General features: G+C 35.9%; 1 long non-coding RNA gene across 13 annotated transcripts in view; it reads right to left on the bottom strand.

Moving 5' to 3' along the window:
* The window catches only part of LOC129061021 (uncharacterized), a 162,344-nt gene that overhangs the window by 41,343 nt on the left and 99,107 nt on the right, over positions 1-21,894 (bottom strand). For all 13 annotated transcript variants that reach the window (XR_010141152.1, XR_008527970.2, XR_008527969.2 and 10 more), the window contains one exon: positions 14,261-14,429. This is a non-coding gene — a long non-coding RNA (uncharacterized LOC129061021). The remainder of the gene's footprint in view (positions 1-14,260; positions 14,430-21,894) is intronic.

Raw genomic sequence — 21,894 nt, 5'->3', positions numbered from 1 at the left:
CAGCACATCAAAAATCTTATCCACCACAATCAAGTAGGCTTCATCCCTGAGATGCAAAGCTGGTTCAACATACACAAATCAATAAACATAATAAATCACATAAACAGAACCAATGACAAAAACCACGTGATTATCTCAATAGATGCAGAAAAGACCTTCACCAAAATTCAACAACCCTTCATGCTAAAAACTCTCAATAAACTAGGTACTGATAGAATGTATCTCAAAATAATAAGAGCTATTTATGACAAACACACAGCCAATATCATACTGAATGGGCAAAAACTGGAAGCATTCCCTTTGAAAACTGCCACAAGACAGGGATGCCCTCTCTCACCACTCCTATTCAATATAGTGTTGGAAATTCTGGCCAGGGCAATCAGGCAAGAGAAAGAAGTAAAGGGTATTCAATTAGGAAAAGAGGAAGTCAAATTGTCCCTGCTTGCAGATGACATGATTGTATATTTAGAAAAACCCATCTTCTCAGCCCAAAATCTTAAGTTGATAAGCAACTTCAGCAAAGTCTCAGGATACAAAATCAGTGTGCAAAAATCACAAGCATTCCTATATACCAAAAACAGACAAACAGAGAGCCAAATCATGAGTGAATTCCCATTCACAATTGCTACAAAGAGAATAAAATACCTAGGAATCCAACTTACAAGGGATATGAAGGACTTCTTCAAGGAGAACTACAAACCACTGCTCAGCAAAATAAAAGAGGACACAAACAAATGGAAGAACATTCCATGCTCATGGATAGGAAGAATCAATATAGTGAAATGGCCACACTGCCCAAGGTAATTTATAGATTCCATGCCATCCCCATCAAGCTACCAATGGCTTTCTTCACTTGGAAAAAAACTACTTTAAATTTCATATGGAATCAAAAACAGCCTGCATTGCCAAGACAATCCTAAGCAAAAAGAACAAAGCTGGAGGCATCACGCTGCCTGATTTCAAACTATACTACAAGGCTACAGTAACCAAAACAGCATGGTACTGGTACCAAAACAGAGATATAGACCAATGGAACAGAACACAGGCCTCAGAAATAACACCACACGTGTACAACTATATGATCTTTGACAAACCTGACAAAAACAAGAAATGGGGAAAGGATTCCCTATTTAATAAATGGTGCTGGGAAAACTGGCTAGCCATATGCAGAAAGCTGAAACTGGATCCATTCCTTACACCTTATACAAAAATTAATTCAAGATGGATTGAAGACTTAAATGTTAGACCTAAAACCATAAAAACCCTAGAAGAAAACCTAGGCAATACCATTCAGGACATAGGCATGGGCAAGGACTTCATGACTAAAACACCAAAAGCAATGGAAACAAAAGTCAAAATAGACAAATGGGATCTAATGAAAGCAAAGAGCTGCTGCACAGCAAAAGAAACTACCATCAAAGTGAAAGGCAACCTACAGAATGGGAGAAATTTTTGCAATATACCTATCTGACAAAGGGCTAATATCCAGAATCTACAAAGAACTCAAAGAAATTTACAAGAAAAGAGAAAAAAAAAAACATCAAAAAGTGGGTAAAGATATAGACAGACACTTCTCAAAAGAAGACATTTATGCCACCAACAGACACATGAAAAAATGCTCATCATCACTGGTCATCAGAGAAATGCAAATCAAAACCACAATGACATACCATCTCATGCCAGTTAGAATGGTGATTGTTAAAAAGTCAGGAAACAACAGATGCTGGTGAGGATGTGGAGAAATAGGAACACTTTTACACTGTTGGGAGTGTAAATTAGTTCAACCATTGTGGAAGACAGTGTAGAGATTCCTCAAGCATCTAGAACTAGAAATATCATTGACCCAGCAATCCCATTACTGGATATATACCCAAAGGATTATAAATCATGCTACTATAAAGACACATGCACACGTACATTTATTGCGGCACTATTCACAATAGCAAAGACTTGGAACCAACCCAAATGTCCATCAATGATAGACTGGATTAAGAAAATGTGGCACATATATACCATGCAATACTATGCAGCCGTAAATAAAGGATGAGTCCATGTCCTTTGCAGGGACATGGATAAAGCTGGAAACTATCATTCTCAGCAAACTATCACAAGGACGGAAAACCAAACACCACATGTTCTCACTCATAGGTGGGAACTGAACAATGAGAACACTTGGACACAGGGCAGTGAACATCACACACCGGGGCCTGTAGGGGGGTATGGGGCTGGGGGAGGGATAGCATTAGGAGAAATACCTAATGTAAATGATGAGTTGACGGGTGCAGCAAACCAACATGGCACATGTATACCTATGTATCAAACCTGCACGTTGTGCACATGTACCCTAGAACTTAAAGTATAATTAAAAAAAAAGAAATTTTCCTTTGCTATACATCCATAAGACTATGCCTGTAAATAAAAGTATAATAAGACACTAAGAATAAATAATGTTCTTTTGATCCTTCACTTTAAATCTTGAAAATGTTTGGTGTTGTCAGATGTCTTTTCCAAAATTGCTTATGTCAATTCTTCTGCTTCACCACACGCCCACCTCCCCAAGAGATATCTGAGAATGCCAATTCCTGAGCTTTTCTGAGGTTCTGTGATGCAGGTTGAGTTACTTCTTTCTACAATGGCTGCTTTGATTCCGGTTTTCTCTGATCCATTATATCAGTTCCTGTTTGTCCTCCTCTTTCCAGCTTACCAAATTTTGTTGCTATCATCTTCACTTATATTTTGTCTTTGTGGATTTATGCCTTTATTGATCTTTCAATTTTTTTATTTTAGTGGAATTTCAACCAGGAATTTAGATAAACTCATGTACTTATCAATATCTTTTACTGGAAGCTGTTTTACAGTGTTTTATTTCCATACACATCCATGTGTCTTGCAACTACTCAACTCTGTGTTATAGCACAAAGCAGCCATAGGCAACGTAGAAATGAATGAGCACGGGTGTGCTTTAATAAGACATTATTTACAAAAACAGACAGGGAACTAGATTTGGCCCACTAGTTATCTTTTTCTGACCTCTAATATAAATCAGGGGCTGATTATCTCACATTGTAAATAGTATATGAAATATGTCCCCCAATATGCATTGCTTCCAGGACTTGTCTATGTTACACCCCCGCTAATAAAATATTATTGTGAGACTCTATAACTTACAAAGATTCGAGAGATTTCCACAAGTCCACTGTCAATCCCAGCTTTTTCTGGGCATTGCAATCTGAATGGAGGCAGACTTGAAGAGGCTGATACAGCACATGGACTGCCTCCAAAAGCCAAAGTCAGTTGTATACTTGAACTAATGTGTAACTCAGGAACAGCAGCTAAAGCAGTATTCAGGATGAGCTCTCTGTAAACTATTTTCAAACTTTCACATTTGGTTGTTTTCTAAGCAACAAGTTCATGTACGCCACCAATTGTGTTTTTAATTACAGAATTTCAGGCCAGATGTAGTAGCTCACACCTGTAATCCCAACACTTTGAGAGGCCAAAATGGAAGGATTGCTTGTGACCAGGAGTTCAAGACCAGCTTGGACAACATAGCAAGGCATCTGTCTCTATAAAAATTAGCCAGACATGATGGCAGTCACCTGTAGTCTTAGCTACTCAGGGAGCTGAGGTGGAAGGATCGCTTCAGCCCAAGAGTTTGAGGCTGCAGTGAGTCTTGATAGTGCCACTGCCCTCTTGCTTTGTGCCACTTGCCAGTGCCACTTGCCCTCTGTGGCCCAGGCCACAGAGCAAGACCCCATCTCAAAAAAATAATAATAATAATAAAACAAATTACAGAATTTTGAGAGACGACATTGTAAACTAGAATTCTCTGCATTATTTTTTGAGATGGAATATTTGTCATTTTCTTTCCATTTAAGTATAAACTTTAAGTGTGTGGGAAAATATTAAAAGAGGGAAATACCATTTCAGATCTTTAGAGCTTGGTGCACACTTAGCATTCCATGCCCAGGATTCTGACACAGCATGTCACAAGAACCAGAATAGCTTTAAATATTGAAAATGATATTTACGCCAATGCGGCATATTGTTTTATACAGACAATAAATATTCTATTTTCTAGTGTGTGGTGCCAGGGAGGAAATGAATTTGCAGAGGCCTGGTGCAGCTCAGTTGATGTCATAGGCTACTCTTTTCATCATTGATGTCTATGGTCTAAAGATGGATTCAGGGACTGGCTTGAAGACAGACAAGGAAGAATGAATGCTATGGTTTGAATGTGTCAGCTCTATAATTCAGTTGTTTCCAATGTGATAGCATTAAGAGGTGGGGTCTTTAAGAGGTGATTAGGTCATGAGGGCTCCTCCCTGTTGCATGGGGTTAGTGACCTTTATAAATGGCTTGATAGAGGTAGTTCATCTCTCTTGCCCTTCCACCTTCTGCCATGTAAGGACATAGCAAAAAAGGCCCTCACCAGATGCCAGTGCCTGGCTCTTGGACGTATAGTGTAATATATTTATTACAAGATATTGGCTCACACTATTATGAAAGTTGAGAAGCCCCATGAATTGCCACCTGCAAGCAGGAGACCCAGGAAAGCCAGTGGTGTGGTTTGAAGGCTTGAGAGCCAGAGTGCCAATGGCAGGAGAAGACTGATGATGTGTTAGCCCAATCATTCAGGTGGAGGGAGTGTGGATCCAAAATTCCTCTACCTTTGTGTTCTATTCAGGCCCTCAAGGGATTGGAGGATGCTCACCCGCACTCAGGGGGCCATCTGCTATAGTCAGTCCACTAATTCAAATGCTCATGTCTTCAGGAAACCTCACAGGCAAACCCAGAATTAATGTTTAACCAGCTATCTCGGCATCCCATGGCCCAGTCAAGCTGACACATTAAAATTAACCATCACAGACTGGACACAGTATCTCACATCTGTAATCCCAGCACTCTGGGAGGCCGAGGTAGGTGGATCACTTGAGGTCAGGAGTTCGAGACCAGCCTGGCCAACGTGGTGAAACCCGGTCTCTACCAAAAAAATACAAAGATTAGCTGGGCGTAGTGGTGAGTGCCTGTAATCCCAGCTACTTGGGAAACTGAGGCAGGAGAATCCCTTGAACCTGGGAGGCGGAGGTTGCAGTGAACAAGATTGTGCCACTGTACTCCAGCCTGGGTGACAGAGTGGGACTCTGTCTCAAAAAAAAAAAAAAAACCAACACAATATAAAATATGTATGTTTCTATATATACATATCTATGTGTGTGTATATATATATACATGTATACACATATACACATACACAAACACTTGTACGTATGTGTTTCTACTTTATGAATTTCCCAAAAGCAAAATAGCAATTCCAACTTCATTAAAAGATTATTTGTTAAGAAACAAATTTCACTGACATTTAGTAAAAATAAGGTTTCAACTTTGGGTGGCTTCAGCGGATGTCCAGGGCCTTCTTGCCACACCTAGTCACTGATTCCTGGTCAAGCAGGTGCACTCTCTACAGCCAAGAAGGAGAACTCAAGGAGTGGTGCTCTAGTCATAAGGAGAAACACAAGTCTATATTCCTTGACCCTAGTGCCCAGAAAAGCTCTAATGTTTGATGCTGTTTTAAGTTAGTTGAAGAGTTCCTGAGTACTAGCTCAATGATGATCTAAAAGAGTAAAATTGGTACTCCAATTACAGCAAGCAGAATCTAGTGAGGGCATCAGCTCTGCTTGGCTTCAGTCTGTGGGGTAGGTCAGGAGTCACTCTATTGATTGCTGTACAATTGGCATGGAATGGAAATGAAGGGGTCTTCTGAGATGGCAGTTTTCAAATTTGTATATTATATACATTATATATATATATACACACACACACACGTTGTATGTGTGTAATCACCTGACACCCTGTTAAATGCAGATTCTCATTAACTGGGTCTGAGGTAGAATTCAACGTTCTGCAGTTCTCTGGTAATATTCCCTGGTAATGCTATGGTGCTGGGCTACAACCCACAATTAGAGAGGTGAAGCTATTTGGAATCAGTGGTCCAGGAGAATAATACATCCCTGTACTATATCAATTACTGAGAGATCTCCCCTTGATCTCTTAAGCTGAGAATCACTTTTCTAGTTTTAAAGACAAACTTGTTAGTGGCAAAGCAGTATGAATATGTCAGCCTAGGCATTTGATGTGGCTGCCCTCTAGCTTTTGCGCATATGACTGTGTGTTTCAAGTGTTTGGAACCAGTTCTGCAGATATACGGATAATTGTGCCATTGTCTCAGAAAGATTATTTTAGTTTCTGGATGCTGTAAAGCCTAGAACTATTTTTTAAAGTGATACTTTAGTTTAAACTATTAAGTCATATGTATTATAGGACCTTGTGTTATAATCTCATAATTCTGTAGTGTCTTGTCATTTTTTCTTTATACTGCATATCATACTAAAGACAAATTTAAACAGTTGTCTTTTGCATTCACATATATTTTGAAGTTAAATTTATTATAACTATAAGCCCAATTTTTATAGAGTACATATTTGCATGTAAACTAAATTAATAAAATATAATATAAAAGAAGTAATATTATATTTATCACTTTTATATTCAGTCTCATGTTCCCACAAATATTTACAAATTAGTTACTATGGACCAAGATTCATATTAGGAACTATACAAATACACAGGAATACAAAGATAAGTGAAAACGTTCCTTTTCTCATCGAGCATAGACAGATAATTTAACGAGTAAAAACTGCATGTTGTAATAAGTGTCATATCAGGGAAAGTGCAGAGCTACGAAACCACATAGTTGGAACAACTTACTTAACTTGTTTCCAGCCTTTCCATTTCTACAAATTCTCTAGCACTAGATTTACTAGGTCCTTAAACATACTGACTATATTTATTTTAAAGTCCCTATCTGATCAATTATAGCATTCAGTGTATTTCTGAGTCAGTTTCTCTTTATTGATTTATCACTTGACAGCAGGTTATTTTCCTTTCTTTTTAATGTATTAATATTTCATAATTTTTATTGAATGTCAGACATCATGTGAAAAGAGGGGTAAGCAAAGCTGAATAATGTGAATATCTGAAATTGGGCATGCCTACTTTTCTTCCAGGTCCCTGGTGTGAGGAGCTGAATCAATCTAGAAGTTGAGCTGTGTTTTGGGGTGTTTTATTGCCATTATTATCTTCAGTGTATCAAAAACTTAACATTCTGATGATGGATTGTTGTGACCTTGGGCTTCATGCAGGGCCTGAGATGCTTGAAAGTATTTCTTAGTTTTGGTTTTCAGTGTGGCTTGAATGACTGTACCATGGAAGGGGCACTCCAGATGCCTTTGCATCTTCTTTACAACCAGTCAGCTGTTGTTTATCAGTTGGTGCTAGAATAGTGATAAGAGAGAAGTGGGGATTCTTTGGTCTCATGGTTAAGTCCCAGACCTAGTTAAGCCCTGTGAGCCTGGGCCTTATGGGTATGGCTTTCTCAGCATCCATTCTCCTACTTTCATAGGATGGCAAACCCTATGATGAGTCTTGAGAATTTCCTGCCTACACCCAAGGGTATCAGATCTCTGCCTTATAAACTGTACAGGAAGCTGGATCTAAGGAGCCTCCCTGTCTCTCTTCCAGAGAAGGACAAGTTTTTTCTCTATTCCTCCTGGAGTAGATCCTTACTGGGACTCTTGTTTCCTCTTTTAATGCCTCACTGAAAGGACATGTATGTCCATATGTAATTTTTCTTCTTCACATTTTGGCATATTCTCACATTTTTGACAGCACAGTAGAGATCTATTACTTTTATAAACAATAAAATTAACTATTGATATAGTATCTCTAGATGCCTAAAAAGGTCTGGCACCCCATGATTTGTGCAAAATACTTGCTTCCACAGTTCACATCCTGGAATATTGGATGGCAAAGCAAACTACAACTTCCCATCCCATGGATTTTCTTGAGAGAAAATGATAGCATCTTGAATTTGTTCAATGCCAGTAAAGTGATTTGAAGATGAAAACTGCTACATAAGTGCTAATTATTGTTATTGATCGTTAAGAATCACTCAACATAGCACAAGTGATTCTCTTCATTACTGGCATGAAAGTCATTTTCTCTAGGCAAAGGGTAAGGACTTACTCATAATATTGACATTTTAAAAAGCATATTACTAGGAGACATGGTGTGCTGGAAACACTTATATTTCCTTTCATTTATGCCCTGATCTTGGAACTTTATATCTTGTGTAGTCAGACCTGCATTTATTTGTGTCAAATGCTAATGTTGCTATATGATAAATTTTATATGAAACTGCTGTATCAATGAAATTTTCAAGAAACAATGATTCATTTTAACAAGAATGTCTTTGGTGCAGGTAAGTTTTTGTGAACTGTTGGTCTACACAATACTGGATTGATGACAATGGAATCTGGAAAGGATGATGTTAACTCAGACAAATAATTTTAGGGTTGAGAGAGGAGAAGGGTGGGTATCGATTTTGCATGGGTTGGTGTGGAGTTTTGCCATCTAGATCGATTGTCCTCTGTGTGTTTCATAGATATTCGATTGCTAATGATTACCTGCAAGGCAAGGATTACTGTTATACATATTTGACAGATAAACTAAAGCTGAGAGGTTGTTACTTGATGGTTGTCACACACAAGATAAATTTCCAAAAAGTGCCATGTTACTCTACTGAAGGATAGGGAGATTTGCATTGCCCACCTTGGAGATTAGGATTAAGCTGAGGAAGCAAAGAGATCAAATGGGGCAAAGCCCTATCATTTCTAATTGCTTCCTATGTTATTTCTACCTCTGATAATGCAGTTTATTTTGGAATTCAATCTTACTAAATAAAGAGCTTTTTGCTGCAGGATTTCAGTGTGGTATGATGGAAATGAAATAGGATCAAGACATTAAATTTCTATTCTTAGCTCTGTCTCCAATTAGTAACTGTTATTTTTTCTCATATACCCAGTAGGATAATAATATATTTCATACTTTTATTAGAATCATATGAGATTAACAGATGTGGAAAAATTAAAGTGGTAAATTATTTCTTATCCATACTATCACCTTGGAGCATTTCTTTAACACTTGGGTTTATTCCCTGACATATTGAGAAGCTGATGAAATAGTCATCACATGTTTCCTATGTTTTCATTATCACTCTGCCAGTGGATTGCTAAGTCAGTGCACAGTATACTTGAAAGAACCTTTCTGAGTGCATGTGTGGTACACGCCCTTCACATACAGTCTTTCAACTCCTCAGCCTCTGTAGATCTGTCTATTCACAATGAAGCATATGCTTCTTGGCTGTCAACACAGCTGTGAATGGCCTTGTATTGATTCTCAGGTTGCAATCATTTTATTGTTTCTGCCTCTAGTCAGCAGGAAGAATAAGAATAAAAGGCAGCTCACTTTATTTACAAGAAAATTTAGTTTCCAAGAATAGGTTACTCAATTCTTAAGAAAAAACTTTCTTACTGTTTCAATTTGGACGAAGCTCATTCTACGAATTCAGCCTAGGTAAGTATCCAAAATATACTCTGTTTTGGGGAGTTTTAAAAGCTATTTAAATAAAAATTGAATTTCATCAATATAAACAAAATACAATGCAAAGTACTATATTAGGCATTTAGGTGCGGCAAAGATTAATAAAAGACTACTTTGAAGAGTGAGTGTGTGTAAGGGTGTGTGTGTGTTTAACTTGGATATAACATGGCACAGTAAGTCCATCTTCTGAGGAATTAGAAAAAGTTACTGATTTATTTCAAGGCAAATACATTGGTGTTCAATGAGGAAAGTCATTTGCTCCTTTGTGCTAGATGAGGAAATGCCTGACATTGTGAAAAGAGTTAAAAACGCCTTCCACTTGCACTCACATGCATGATACAGCATAGAACTGTCAGCACCTCATACCCCTTGTTTGACAGGCTTTTATGTTGTTGAATGTGTATACACTTCCATTCTTTTCCCTCACTATAATGAAGTTTTTAATGTTTTTTCTGTAGGTTGATTCTCAATGTTACAAAACAATAATGGCATTAATTTTGTAATGACATAATATACTCAATGCAGAAGCAGGTAATAAGGTCACATTCCCCCTCCACAGTACCAACATCAAGACCCATGTGTCCATGTACTCTATCTACATTCATACACTCTAAATTAGGACAATGTTAGTATGCTTTTTATGTGAAGCACATCTTTCAAGTAACATTTGCCTTGGTTTCCTTTATTCTTTTCTTCCTCTTTTACTTTTCAATAATATTAATTTCATTTCATCTTTTTATCTTGAAAAAATGAGACATATATATTCTTCATTATATCCCTAATAACTTCTGGTTACTATGCATCCTACCTATCAAATAGGATCATTCCATTGTTCTTCTTTAAGGTCCTGCCTCCTGTTCAGACAAGTTGACTGATTGCTACACATTCAGCTTTTTAAAAAATTTCCTGGAGTGTCTAGCTGCCCTCTTTTTTATTGACCTCTGTGACTCTTATTGTACCCTCCAATTCTTCAGCTGCCAACATCAGGAATTGGCAAACATTTCCTGTATCGAGGCAGATAGTAAATAATTTTAGCCATTGCAAGACATTCAGTCTCTGTTGCTACTACTCAACCCTGTTGCTGTGTTACAAAAGTAGCCATAGACCATATGTAAATGATTGAGTGTGGCTGTATTCTAATAAAACCTGATTTACAAAAACAAGAGATGAGACAAATTTGGCCAATGGGCCATGGTTTGAAAACCTCTGGGGTACACTATTCTGTCATTTGCATGGAATCTGTGGTGTCATTCCTCTCAGATCCCTCTTTTCTTCTGCTCTCTCTAGAATGGTTATTTCCTACTTGGCTTAATTACTGTTAACCAGTGGCTGATATTGACTGCTCTCCTGAGTTAGAGCCACTATTTTGTGGAGCCTGTATTTTTGTTTCTCCTGACTTACTCCTTAATTGTTATGTCATCAGGTAATTAACCAATAAAAGTGCATTTGTGATTTTTCTGATTCCTTAGTCTGGAATATCTTTATTTTGTGATCATCTCTTGATTGGCACTTTATCTAAATACTGAATTTCACGTTGAATATAGTTTTCCCTCAGAACTCTGACCACATTGCAGAGTCAGTGTCGAAGCACTCTGACAATCTTGCTGAAGAAAAGTCTGATGTTGGTCTAAACGTTAGTCCTTTATTTCTGTTTTGCTTTTTCATTTGGGAAAGTTTTAGAGCATTCTTCTTACTACAGGAATTGTGGAATAATATAATGATGTGTCTACATATGGGTCATTTTCATTCAGACTGCTCTTCACTCAGTAAAACATTTAAATCTAAAGCTAGTGTCCCTTTCTTTCCTAGAAAATCTGTTTTAATTATTTGGCCATTTCTTCTTATGTTTCCCTTTTATTTTGGGGATTTCTATTAGCAGAAAATGTACTTGATTATTGCTTTGTGTTTCTCATCAGTTATCTTAAAATTTTGATCCCTTACTATGTTGAGGATGATTTTTACAATATTAACTTCCAAATATCTGAATTATTTATTTCAGCATATTTCTAGTGCCTAACAGTCCTTTTGCATTCTCTAACTCTCCATTTTGTACACTACCCTTTTATTCTAATAAGACCAAAATAGCTTTGTGGCACTCTCTGAAGATACCAGACACTCTGTAAAAAGTGACTTTGCATGAACTCTCTGCTTCCCCCAGAACTATGTGTATCTCTGTGCACTTGGTCTTGCTCTTAGATCCCTCTTTTCTTCTGCTGTGCTCTAGACTGTCCTCCATTGACTGGTAAGCCTTGAGTGTTTGTTCATCACCACACAATAGGGCGATTGCCAAATAGACTGGGAAGTCAGCTTACATGGGCAGGCTGTGTTGTCTGGCACACCTGGCAACATAGGTGGCTGAGTGTGCAAGAATCTGGTTATTACTATGGAGGGAGCTAAATATTTGAACAACTGAAGTTTATCTCCAGGATATCTATTCATACACCAGACATACTGCCTATTATAGTTCTTATCATGCAGTTCCTTCTGTTTGTGCACAGAGCAGTGTGTGTGTGTGTTTGTGTGTGTGTGTGAGACAGAGAGAGAGAGAGAGAGAGACAGAGACAGAGACAGAGACAGAGACAGAGAGCAGTGGGAGAAGTAGTAAAAGGAGATCTGTCTGTGGGATTCTGCATGCAGGTGAGGTGTGGAGAGACTTTTTATGTGCAGAGTGTTAACTGAGTCTCCTGTCTCCAGCCAGGTTTTTCATGGCCAGATTCTGTGGTCCTTCCTGTTTAGAATCTCTGACTCTTAAGGGTTCCTCTAGTCAGGTTTAATCATCTGTCAGCCCACTTCTATTGGCTCTGTTTTCAAGTTATTTGACAAAATTTCTCATGTGCATATAGGCACCCCTATCATTCTCTTCACTGTTATCATAGTAGAGCTTTTCAATTCCTACACTAGTTTTTGGAGAGGGCCATGGAAGGAAAGATTACAAACATACATCATCAACTTCAATATGAATCTAGAAACCCTGATTCACATTTTTAAGATTGAGGAAGGTCTTTATAGTTTATTCTGTTGTGATCAGTGTATTAAAATGCCAGTTTTCTATGCCTTTCAATTTATGAGATATGTGGAATCATTGGCCAACATCATGGGTAAAATAGTGGTATCTCAGTAATAGCCTATAAATGACAAAATCCATTTTGTCCTCCAAACTATCATCTAACCTAAAACCAGAAAATTATTAAGCTCATTCTGAACTGGTTCTGTAATCTGTTAATTTTGCATAAATATCCTGCAGAAATGAGGGTCCAGAATCAGCATACCTCAAATATTAAACACAAACTTTCACTCTTCTGTGGATCCAAATAGATTTTCAATAGTACATCAGAGGTTCAAGAAAAGAAAACATCTGGAAGTTTTAAATCAATAGTCCTCCATTTATATGATAGAATCTGGGAATTATATTTTTCTTGAGCAAGTAGCAATACACTTATAACAGCCTTGGTGTTACTGTTAGCTTGTAAGTCTTAGGAAGTTGAATTTCAGAAAAAGCAATTTTGCAATCTATTCATGGCATAAATATACTCCTGATTTTGGGAAATGAGTTTATCTATAATAGCATGAATGTTTCGTAATTCTTCTAGCATTTATGGGCACAAAAAAAACTTATCTAAATTTCTACTATTTTCAGAATTATTTTTCTGTGGTTTAAACTATTTGCTTTCCTTTCCAGAGCAAGAAAATTTAAGACCCAAGAAATACATGTATTTGAAAGTTAGGAGAATATTTGTATTTCAGGTCCTTTTGTCCCAATAGTATTGAAGTTTATCTTCCCTTAGATGGTGATTATAGGATTTAATACAAGATAGATAGATATAGATAGATAGATAGATAGATAGACAGTTTCTATCTATATATATACATATACACAGGCTATATTTATATATAGAGAGAGTGAGAGATGGATATAGATAGATTTTTAAATTTTGTGTCAGTCCATGACCTTGTTATACTCTAGATTATTTGAATGATACTGTGTCAGAGCTTGAAATATATGTTTATTAGAAATATTTGCTTGTCAGAAAATGTATAGAACAAGAAATCAATATTTGTTCATTGTTGATATGTAATCAGTTGATAAATTTACTGTCCTTTTGACAGTAAATTAAGCATATTGATTAACTCTACTTTGTATTATAACCATTCTTACAGAACTATTTCCAATATATATTCCAAACTCCTTCTGAGCTAACAGAGCTATAGGTATATATTTTAACTCCAATGTAATAAAATAATGTCATCAGACAGGTTATAAAGTATAGAGATACTTTTGCTGGGAATCTGAATGAATAAGTGGTCTGAAAGATTTTAGAAGTTTTTTGTTTGTTTCCTTTTTGTTGTGTATAGTTTGCTTCTTAAAGTGCAGCACTCAAATATACTTTCAATAGATTTTATAGCAGCTATTATTATAGGTTTTCTTTGGCTAGTCTGCTTCTTGACATAATTCGCTCCCTTCAATTTCTATCATTTGGTTTCTTTTTATGTGTTAATTATTTTAGGGGTTCTTATTTCAAGCCACCTAAAATGTATATTAGCGTATTCATAGAATAGATATATAGATGATAGATAGATGATTCATAGATAGATAGATAGATAATCTTCCTCAGTAAAGAATACAGATCTCCTAATAAGCGTCATTAATTTGTAGTCTTTTTCATTATATACTTTTTGTTTAACACCATAAAATGAAATGTTACTCATGCATTTTCTGACAGAACAGGTTATTGTGTTATTATCTGTTTGAAAACTTTACCTTCAACATTTTGTCCTACATGATAGCTTTAAAATATTGTTTCTTTTCAGAATGTGTTGCCTGCAGCTGCTCTTCAGGGATCTTTTTCTCTGAGCAGAGCACTTGTGTTTGTACCCTCGTGCCACACGTAGATGGAGAAACAAATGGCTGCATTTTTAGTGTAGCGTTCCTGGGAAATAATTAGAATCATAAGCAGAGAGAAACAGAGAATTTCAAGACTGCCCTCTCACTTACATTACTCTGATAATTTTGCTTTGTTATCATTTCTACACATCTTTCAATCTGTGGATGCAGAAGATGGTGATGAGTCAATAACACCTATGAAATGAATGTGTTTCTGGTGTGGTTGTCTTCAGGCATTTTCTCTGTTCTCTTCTCTGCAGCTTACTGAAGGTGAATCTTAACCAAGGTAAATTCAGCTTGCTGGATGAAGGGCATTTCTTTTTGTCAAAGATTAAAGCTATTCAAGCCAAACACCTGCTGCGCATATCTAGCAAAATACTTTGAGTGTCATTTTCACTTCTAATCTGTGGCTCATACTGCTATCAGTAGAGCTAATCATTGGTTCATTTTGTTGGAATATTACTTCATCAGTGTAAATCTGATGAGGAGGGGGAATGCCTGAAATATGACATGTAGTCCTACTACAGTAGATGGGATTACAAAAATTATATATATAATTAAAATGGTCTTTTTTACATGATTATAATCCTGTTGATCGTCACTGAACTTGATGTAATTCAGTTGCATCATCATACACGATATATATAAATGCATACTTTAGCATATTTCTCAATTGTTCAACAGTGTTACATATACAATGAAAACAGGCTTACTGAAAACTCTTATGGCTCTGTGATTTTCACTTTAATATTTGAAAAGAATTTTACTTCCTCTAAGAGAAATTTTCCTGTAAGCATTAGTTCTCAACAAAATGGAGTTCAAAGGAACTGCTTTCCACCAATTTTGCATTAGGACCCTTAGGCCATAGCAAGTAATAGAAAACTTTGCTTTTAATACATGGTTAGTACTCATCAAAATTGCCATTCTCGGGAAAACAATTAAAACCATGTGTATTCACTCATAGCGAGACAATAATGTGACATTTTCTTCATGTAGTACTAAATATATTATTGCTAGCCTGAAGTTATTATTCAAATATCATAAGCCAATCATTTTATCAAGCATAGTAGTATGTAAATTATGTTTTTCTAGATTTTCCATATGATTTTACCATCACTTATTCTTTCTCTTTGTGTAGATCTTTCTTTCTTCTTTTTTTGAGATGGAGTCTCACTCTGTCTCCCAGGCTAAAATGGAGTGACGCGATCTTGGCTCGCTGCAACCTCAACCTCCTGGGTTCAAGCAATTCTCCTGCCTCAGCCTCCCGAGTAGCTGGGATTACAAGGGCCCGCCACCACACCCAGCTAATTTTTGTATTTCTAGTAGAGACAGGGTTTCACCATGTTGCTCAGGCTGGTCTCGAACTCCTGGCCTCAAGTGATCCACCCACGTTGGCCTCCCAAAGTGCTGGGATTATGGGCGTGAGCCACCACGCCTGGCCCTCCTTTCTTTATGTAGACCAAATTTCTGATATTTTCTTCCTGTCTGAGAAATATTTTTAACATTTCTTGCCCAGCAAGTCTGTTTTCATTAATTTCCTTCAGGTTTTTTTTTTTTTTTCCTAATCTGAGAAACATTTTCTTCAACATTTTTCAAAGACAATTTTACTGGATATAGAATTAAGGTTCGTGTTTTTTTCTTTAACATCTTAAATGTTTTATTTGACTCTTGCTTACATGTTTTAGATGATAAGTCTGCCACCGGAGAGCTGTTGGTGTGGTGACAAGGCATGAGGGAGAGTGAGTGTCTTATAATCTTCCAACTAAATCTGTCTTTCAGTAAGTCTGTGTCTCAGGCTTTCACAAGTGTTTCTCTGTTGTATTAACCCCCGCTCCTCCCATCCCTTCATTTATATTGCCTAGTTCCTTTCCTGGGCTGCAGTGTTTCCAATCCATTTTCTTAGAGAACAGAACTTTGGTGGATATGTTTTTTCACCTTACTAGACCCTAGAAGTCTGGAGAAGTTTGGAGTGGAGAGGAATCCTCTTCTCCCAGATGAGATACTGCTCTGGCAAAATTCTTTCCTCCATAGTAGGCTTTGCTATGGAGAAGGCCATGGGTATATTTCACAGTGGTTACTCCTTCCCACTCCCCACCCTTCAAGAGAGCCATAAAGGGATCTTTCTCAGATTCTTACATAAGAACCTGATGGGGTTCCTGTAGGAAAAGCCCATGGAAGCTTGGGAGCCCTCAAGACTGTAGACCTATGGAGCTTCTCTCTCTCAGGTTATTTCACATTCAGCATCCAGCAATTCATCAGAATCAACATTAAATGTCCTACTAGTTTATGGCTCCAGCAGCTTCTGCTCCAGGTAAACAGACTTCAGCTCTATCTCTCAGGATATGCCTGCCCCTCCAAATTTAAGGGTGGCAGTTTGTCCTGGAATCTCCATTTTCTGATTGGTTCAGTAAAAGTTATTGATTTTCAGCTTGTAAAGCTTTTCCTGTTATAAGAATGGGAGTGATGATTTCCAATTTCTTTATATGTGGGAGCTGAAGCTGGAAGCCTCCTCAACCTATTTTTAAATTTCTACTTATATTAGCCAACTTTTCTATATCTCCAGAGTCAGGAGCTCTGGGTCATTTTTGTAGTTTTGTGGTCCTTTAAAAGTAAGTTATACCAGGAAAACTTCCACTTCAAAGTCAAAATGAGAAGTATGACATCAAATGCAATCAACTCTGGGACTACACTTTCAGAAAAAATCATGAATGACAACACAGAGGGAATGTAAATGAAATTGTGTGACTATCATGAGCTGCTGAGTGACTTATGATTACTGTAACCATTCTTAAATATCACCCACATTGCATAATTCTATCATTTAGTAGATTATAAAATTACTTAAAGAAATACATTTAATCAATATAATATCTTTATATTTTATTTCACTTAAAACTCATTTCTTATCACTGATAGAAAGCCATAATATAACTAGTGTGCCTATATAATGAATATTAAGGAAATTAAGAATTTATGAACTTTTATAGTAAAGTAAAGTAAATAACAACTATTGTATTTAATTGTGGTGACGTTCTCCCAAGGAAGTTATCATTCTCAGTAATTCAAGCTTCTCTATAGTTAAGTTCTCTGTGGCACAATTTATCTAAATCTAAAAGTGACTGGGTTAGATGAGCTCTAAGATCTCCAACTGGGGCTAACCAGTGAAGTTAAAGCTAACCAATTGCCATGGGCTGGGGGTGGGGAAATGGGGAGATGTGGGTCAAAGAATACAATGATGAATAAGTTTTAGGGATCTGATATACAGTATGAGAGGTGATGGGTATATTAACTAATTTTATTTTCATAATCATTACACAATTTATACAAATATCAAGTCATCACATTGTATGCTTTGAATATATGCAGTCGTTTTTGTCAATTAACTATTTTAAATAAAAAGGTGATTTCCTTAAAAAAAAACACCAAATTAGTAATTATAGCATTTTCTAATACAAAGGAGCCATTAATAAAAACCATTTCATCTGTGGTGTCAACAGATTCACAAGTTGCTGAGTTTGATTAGAAGGGTTTCCATCATTATGGAAATCTACTGTTAATTTATTCTTCCTAATTCTATTCATTAAATTGTCATAGCTTTTTTAGTTAATATTTTTGTCCTCAGTTAATATTATGATTCAGAGAAAGCACATTTTCTATTTTTATCAAATGAACCAAGAAAGTACACTATACTCACTTAAGACCACATCTCTGTTTTTAAAACTAGCCTACTATTAGGGGTATGGGAGTGTTGTCATTTACTATCTCTAGTCCTGACAGTTTACTAGCATAATTTATTCTGATTTTATGGGTGGCATGATAGAAAATTTGTATAATGTTATTTGTAACAAAATGAGAATACTCAGAAAACAGTAGTCAATTCAGCACTTAAAATTAAGTTATATCTTCAGGCCAATAAAACACTTTAAAAATAAATCGAATTTTATTGGCATGTACTACAAGTGGCAGAAACTATTGCTCTTTGAAATTTTAAAGATCCTAGCAGACATTGTAAAGCTCACACTTTTCTGGGTGCCCTGCCTCTTTTTTTCTAGATTTAAACTTATTGACATTTTTATTAGTGACTTGTTTCCAATAAATGCCTTTAATCGCCACATTCTTCTCCTCTCTTTTTATTTTTTTCTTATGTACAATGCGAACTGCCCTTTGCATCACCTGGAATGTTTTTATTATCTATTTTGACCTGGAAGTAGGTAACATTTCTATGGGTAGTTTATCTGCTATTTATTATACTGTTGCTAAGTAGAAATATGTTTATAAATTATTATGCTTATACATTATTGTTTATATAATAATCAAAATAATGTGATAAAAGAAATGCCCATTTAAATGCTAAATAATGACTTTGGAAATATGTAAATATAATAAAGCTTCAAGACAATAGCCTTATGTTTTGGTTTTTTATGCTGAAGTGGGAGTTGGTTTCTAATCTCTACATTTATAAAAGAATAACATCAGCATACCACAGCTCCAAATGACTAAAAAAAAAATATTTTAAACATGCTTGTTATTAAAACAAGAAAAGGAATTGACTAAGAATTTTAATGCAACAATACACATAGCAAATTGGTATCACAGATCATACAGCAATTCTGGAAAATGAATTGTAACAAAGAATGGCATATGTACATATTGAAGTGGAACTCTTATTTACGACCAACTAAATGTTTTAGTATGGTGACTCATCTTTCTAATTCCTGATTAGATGGCATAGCACTGTCAGGATGAACTCTTAGACAAGGGTTATATCAGTCTATCTAGAACAAATGTCAGAAGAGCACAGGATTGTTATTATAATTCCTGCAGAAACATTTTACGATTGCCATCCAAATAGAAAAGAAGCTTGTGTTGAATTTTTATTTAAGTGACTTAAATATTTTCTTGTATACAGCATAATTTGTTATTGTAAAGAAGAATTTAAAACAGTATGATTAAATAAAAAGCCACATCTATTTTTTAAACTTCTCATTTGCAATTATAGTTTTCAAATGTATGCTGATGTTTTAAGTCACTCTCAAAGCTCTCTGAGTACCACAAAGGACCTCTACTTGCCCTTGTGGTTTAGATCTTAGAAAATCTGCCTGGCTGTCTAAGATTTTTAAGGAATTTGTCTAACAAAGACTACAGAGAGGCCTAATGTGTAGCATTTGATTCAGTCAAAGAGTGAGAAATCCTCAAGGATTTCCTCTAGCGCCTCCGGAGGTGGTTTCTATTTATTCTACCTTTTTTTTTTTTTTGGAGAGACAATTTCCTTTTAATGAAAATTGTAAAACTCCAATAATTGGAGAGACAATTTCCTTTTAAAGACATTTGCTTTGATAGGTATAAATAACACTTGTCATTACATGTGATACCTGCGTGCCACTGCCACATGTTCCCTAGAAAACACTGATGATCAATTTCTATCCAAAGCATGAAGGAGAACAGTGTTATTTTGGGAAGATGGTGTCATAGATCTGGTTTTTTTTTTTTTACCTTATAATCACTTTATAGTCAGAACCTGTTACTGTTTCTCACATCAATGAATTTGTGAGAGAACCAGACATGAAATTTCCCACATTGAGTTCTATACCTATAAACTAATATTTCTATTTAATAATGTGCTAGTATTTCAATAATTGCCCAACTATCTTCTATCACATGCAAGTTATAAAATAACTTCAGATTTTATAAATAAAATAATTATAAACATTGTTTTATGTTGTCCTTCAACTCATTTTGTGGGCTGTAATTTGAATTTACTTTATTTGCTTCCATTTAGTGTGATGTGAAATCAATCATCGATTCGACTACAGATGGCACTCCCTGTAGAATAAATACCCTGTTATCCTGTTTTCTGCGCAATTAGGTCTTCCATTGTCACTCTCAGCTTCCCGGTAGGCTCTCCCTCTTCCAGCTCACTTCCTCAGTGCTTGAAAATCACATAAACACAGGGCCTTTGTCTTTAGAAGACCCTAACTGAAGACTTGGTGATTAAAAACGATGACCACAGCACATTATGAATAGAACGTGACTTGAGCATTAGACATCAGTGATCCTGGACCATCTCCTCCACAGGGAATTTCTCATTTGCCATTTTTTTCCTCAAATGTTTCCATGTGCCACTATTTCACAGGTCTCCTTCCTCATTTCTCCATACACACCTGATTTCTGAGTTTTTTTCTTCTTCTTATCCGGACTGTGGAAAACAAAATTTCTGCCCCTATATATTGGAATAAAACAGTTCTTCATTTCTCTTGGTCTTGCCCTTAACCAAAGACATATAAAAACAGAACATTCTACCCTACAGATGTGTTATGCCACATCTCCAGTAGGCAGAAGCAGCTGCATAGAGATTTTACTCATATATTTATCCCTCCTACTATATTTGAGTAAGTTTTGAAGTATTGTTCTTGATGACTTTTTTGCATTCAGAAGACCTCTCTAATTAAGGGGGTCAGATATGCAAGATGCTTCCGTAGATGATTTGACTTCCATTGATGATTTGGATAAAACTATCCAAAGAGAACTACTATTAATATTTTGAAACATTTTATTTCATTTATCTGGTTTTGATATCCTTTTTATTTTTTACTTTTTCACATTTAGCCTCCTGTTTGAAATTTCCAAATGACTTTCTTATGGATCCAAATTTCAATCTGATTTCCTTCTCTTTTTAAAAAATCTTGTATAGTATTTATTTTAGTATATATCTACTAGCAACAAATTTTTTCACTTTCATTTATCTAAAAATGTTTTAATTTCTCCCTTATTTCTGAAGAAAATTTCACAAAATACAGAATTCTGAGATGGCAGAATTTTCTTTTCTTTTAGCATTTCAAAGATGTTGCTCCATTGTGTTCTTGCCTTCACTGTTTCTGATAACATGACAATTGCTTTTATTAACAGTTTAACTGTATGTAATACATTCTTTTTCTCTGAGCATTTTATTAAGGTATGTTTCCTTTATCTTCCTTTTGCAGCAGTTTATAATATAGCTAAGTGTGTTTACTGTGTTTATCTTGCTTGGAAGTTTGTTTGACTTCTCTGATCTGTAAACTGGAGCATTTTAATAACTTTAAGAATTTTTTGCTATTATTAGTTTAATATGAAAAAAATCTCTCTCTGGGATTCTAATTGCATATATGTCAGAATTTGAGGCACTAGCCTCTCCTTCTGCCCCCTCCCCATCTTTTTGTCTCTAGGTTCTTTAGACTGGATAATGTCTACTAGTTTGTTTTCAAGGTCAGCATTGCTTGTTTCTGTAGTCTTCAATCTTTTCCTCAGCCTATCCAATTAATGTGTTATTTCACATATTGCACTTTTCTGTTAGAATTTCTAATTTTTATGTTTCCCATTTTTCTGGTGACATTCTCTATGTCTTCATTCATTATTATTTTATTATTCTTTCAGTCCTTGAACATATTCATAATATAGCATTTTAAAATCCTGGTCTGAAATGTTTGCACCACAAAAAAATAAACATGTAAGGTAATGAATTTGTTAACTAGCCT

This window comes from Pongo abelii, chromosome 7 (assembly GCF_028885655.2).
Source record: "Pongo abelii isolate AG06213 chromosome 7, NHGRI_mPonAbe1-v2.0_pri, whole genome shotgun sequence".
Lineage (NCBI taxonomy): Eukaryota > Metazoa > Chordata > Mammalia > Primates > Hominidae > Pongo > Pongo abelii.
Note: the sequence above shows the minus strand (reverse complement) of the source record. Positions and strands in the feature narration are given on the sequence as shown.